This window comes from Nicotiana tabacum, chromosome 9, assembly GCF_000715075.1.
Source record: "Nicotiana tabacum cultivar K326 chromosome 9, ASM71507v2, whole genome shotgun sequence".
NCBI lineage: Eukaryota > Viridiplantae > Streptophyta > Magnoliopsida > Solanales > Solanaceae > Nicotiana > Nicotiana tabacum.
In genome coordinates, this window is record NC_134088.1 from 59,192,598 (window position 1) to 59,196,930 (window position 4,333).

Genomic DNA, 4,333 nt, shown 5'->3' on the forward strand with positions numbered 1-4,333 from the left:
CGCCAGGAGGGGCATTAGTGGGAAACTTTAGAGATCTAGTTCTAACACGCAGTAGGGATTTTGTATAGGCGCGGCATGCCATGTGCTGCCCCACGGGCCACGAGTGTGTTGTTTTCTTAGAGTACGGAGTTTTCTTGATGTTTTGATATCCAGACGTGGTTCTCAACCCCCGAACACGATCCCGACTTAATCCCTTGGGCTTTTACTCAGACTTCAAATCTCCAAATCACTCGAATTCATTCCACAAAATCTTCATAGCTCGGAATCACTCCTACAAGGCATAAAACACACAATTAGTGCAAAACACTGGGGATTAAAGCTCGAACTCAATTAAAGTACAATAAATTAGAGTGCAATAAGCGACTAAAATACGAGATTATAGCCTACCATTAACACCCCAGACTTAAACCATTGTTCTTCTCGAGCAATCAAACTATGCTTTAGAAAGACACAACCTTTTTAAACAACCCTCCTTACTCATCACACCCAGAATATGTAAAATAGACTAAGCACAATAGTGTAACATCCTAGCCTCAAGATTTGACTCAAAAGCACCACGCATTATTTATAACCCGCTCACTAACTCTAACACAGAGGTCAAAGACATTACATTTCCTTCATGAATCAAGTGCCCTCACACAAAAATTAAGAGTAGTTCCACACACCATAAACTTAAGAACAGTTAGGAACTCAAGATAGAGATAAATGACTCACTCTCAGAAACAATATTCATATGTCACAAAAGATGCACCACATGCGTTCCCGTAGTGTACTACTCTACTAATTGAGTTCATTCAGTCAAGGATCAAATAGGACTTTAAATGGTTGTAATGTAAGCTGTGGGACGGGTAGGATACATTTAGATATAAGAGTGACTATACCTCCCTAAGCACTTTAATACATACACTTTTACATTCAAACCCCACACTTATGTCAAACCAAAACTCCACCTTCACATCAATATGCATTAACTCCCTATTTCTTTAAGCATAATTACATCAAGAGTTACCACTGTCAAACAATAATTACACAACAATACACCATTGTTTTTCTTTCTTTTTCAATTCAAGTGGCTCTTACCTTTTCAAGACATTGCACCTTTCTCTTTATTTCATTATATCCACTCAAAAGACAATCCAACAACCCACACTTTAACTTTTATTAAGTTCATAACAAATTCAAGTGCTCATGAGAGGTAAGAGGTTCAAATATATGATCTATTCAAAAATATGGGTAAGGCTTGTAATGTGGTTGCCAAAGAAACAAGATTATAGGCTCAAATTAACTAAGATACATAACAATTGGGTGGGTAAAGGCATATAACTGGCTCAAAGGCAGAGAACAGATATATCACTTCCAAGACTGAATAAAACTACTATTTCACTTTGCAAACACACGGGGAAAGTTCTAGACATCAAATGCAATGCACAAAATAACACAAAACCTCACACACACATGGCACCTAACTCACTCAGGATCGGACTCATCAAGACACTCTAGTCAAAGCAGTTAAGCAAAGTTAAGATCATACAATTTAAGGTACTTATACAAGTGTCAAAACCTGAGCCCAAGCATCACAACTAAAGCACTCACTATTCTCAAGGCATAACTAAGTCACGAGATATTGCATTCAATTCAAATCACAGCACAAGTTTTTCTACTACTAATAAAAATAAAAACTAACTATACCGGGTTCAAACAAAACCCTTGAAAAAGAACTGTGGCACAAAGAAAAGCTATGGGCGAATAAGTACACTACCTACACAAGAAAATCCTTTTTGTCATTTTCCTTCGACTTAATTCCCTCAAGAAACCTGTTGAATGATATCCATCATTGGGATAAATCAAAAATTATAAAATTTTTACGTTTTTTTTTCTATTTTTTTCTCTCTCTAACTACTACAACTAACAAAAGGAAACTAATAGAGATACATACAACATAAGGTAGAGGAAACTTCCCTAAATCTCTAGTTGGGGTCTGAGTTGAAGTCGGGCTCCATTCGTCTTGCCTGAACTAGTGCACACATCCATGCAAACAGCTTTTTCTCAGCCTTCTTCAGGTACACCCCACACTTGTGTTTTTCCCTAACTGCAACCTTCTCTTTCACGCCTTTCACCTTCCATTCAACACTTGCAGCTGGCTTCTCCTTTTTTTACCCCCATTTCTATATCCATCTTGAAAGTCACCATCTCCTCAACCACTCTAACCATGAGTTTTCTATCATGTATGTCTAATATTGCTCTACCAGTCGCTAAGAATGGTCTTCCTAGGATAATGGGGGCCTCCTTGTTCTCCTCCGTTTTCACCACAATAAAATCTATAGGGAATACAAACATATCTACCCAGACTAAGACATCTCCACTATCCCATCGGGTATTATAGTTGTTTCGTCTGCCATCTGCAAAGATATTAGTACAGACCTTATCTCTCCAATCTCATTCTCCAGTTTCCTATAAATAGACAAAGGCACTAGATTAATTGAGGCATCAGAATCACATAAAGACTTATCAGAATTAATAGTGCCTAAAGAGCAAGGTATAGTAAAACTCCCTGAATCTTCACACTCTTGCAGAAGTTTATTTTGCAAGATTGCACTGCAATGCTCTGTGAGCTTGACCACTGAGGTCTCTTCTATCTTCCTATTCTTTGTAAGGATATCCTTCAAGAATTTGGCATTACCTGGCATTTGTGAGAGGACTTCAGTGAATGGCCAATTTACATTAACCTATTTTAGCATATCCAGAAATCTCTTAAACTGCTTGTCCATCTTTTCTCTATATAGCTTTTGGGGAAACGGTAGAGCACGCATATGCTCGCTCTCATTAGATTCCTCCCTTCTTGAGGTTTGCTCTTTCTTTTTCTCGGCTCTCTTCTTGCCTTTCTTCTTCTTATCAACTTCAATTTTCAGCTTCTCCCCACTTTCTTTTTCAGGTAAAACCTCTTTTTGGGTTGGAGTGGGATGTTTCAATACTTGCCCGCTTCTCAAGGTCACAACATTCACTGTTTCTTGGAATTTCTCTTAGTATCAGCTGGGAGAGTTCCTGGAATTCTCTCAAACAATATAGTTGCAATTTGTCCCACTTGCTTCTCTAGATTTCGAATTGTTGCCCCATGAGCATCTAGCCTCTCATCAGTTACCAGGCAGATTTTACTGTTGAGGCTGAAATTGCGGCCTTGGTTGTTTCACAAAACCAGGAGCTCCTTGTCCCTGAAATCTAGGTTTGTTTTGTTGCCATGCATTTGCAGTACCCCAGGTGAACTCCATGAAAAATAGGGGTGCTTATGACCAATTGCATTGAATTTATAATTCCCCATAGCATTCACTTCCTCAGTTGAGGCTTGACACTCATGAGTAGGGTGTCCTCCTCCACATATATTACATGTTGCATGAGGCTCACTTTGTATCGAAGCTAAGGTCAGCCTTCGTATTTCCATAGCCATAGCATCAAGTTGTACCTGCACAGATGTATTAGCATCAACTTAGTGAACATCGGTTGATCTTCTTCTTTCAGCACTCTCAGAGGGCCACTAGTTTTCATCTTCAGACAACTCATCTAATATTGTGACTATCTCTTCTGGAGTCTTCTTCATCAACGAGCTTCCAACTGCATTACTCAATGTTCTACGTCAGGTCGGTGTCAATCCATCCCAAAATTCCTGGAGTTGCATCCAGAGTTCAATTCCGCTATGTTGACACTTTCGAATAAATTCCTTAAACCTCTCCCAAGCTTCAAACACGGTTTTAGTATCTTTCTGGCAGAAGTTATGAATTTTTCTTCTAAACTTGCCAATCTTAGTTGAGGAGAAATATGTATCAAGAAATTTTTGGTCATCTCCTACCATGTTCTAATTGATCCCTGGACCAAGCTTCGATGCCGCTACTTTGCATCATCTTTAAGTGTGAAGGGGAATGCCCTTAATTAAACTTCATATTGTGACACACCATTGTATTAAAAGGTGTTCATAATCTCGTCGAAATCCATTAGATGGTTGTTTGGATCTTCGTTCATCTTTTCTTTGAAGATACAACAGTTTTGAAGGATTTCGATCAACCCTTGCTTCAACTCAAAATTATTAGATGCAACTGGAGGTGGTCTAATACTTGATAGTCCTTGGTTGTACACCGGTCTAGCATAATCACCAAGTGGTCTCCCAGTATCGGGAGCTATATTTCATAACTGATCTACAACCAATGGTTGATTTTGAGTAATTCTCCGACCCTTCTCTTCTTCATAGACAAGTTGTGCATTTCGAAGAGTTGCTTCTTCAGCATCTCATGCAGCTTTTTCTCGTTGTTGGGCTGCCTCTCTTGCAGCCAAATCCACATTATCA

At 39.0% G+C, this 4,333-nt stretch overlaps 1 non-coding gene across 1 annotated transcript; it reads left to right on the forward strand.

The window, feature by feature from the left end:
• The first annotated feature begins 3,680 nt into the window (after positions 1–3,680).
• On the forward strand, positions 3,681–3,787 carry LOC142164454 (small nucleolar RNA R71). The gene has a single exon (XR_012695223.1). It is a non-coding gene; the product is annotated as a small nucleolar RNA R71 (small nucleolar RNA).
• Positions 3,788–4,333: the final 546 nt, after the last annotated feature.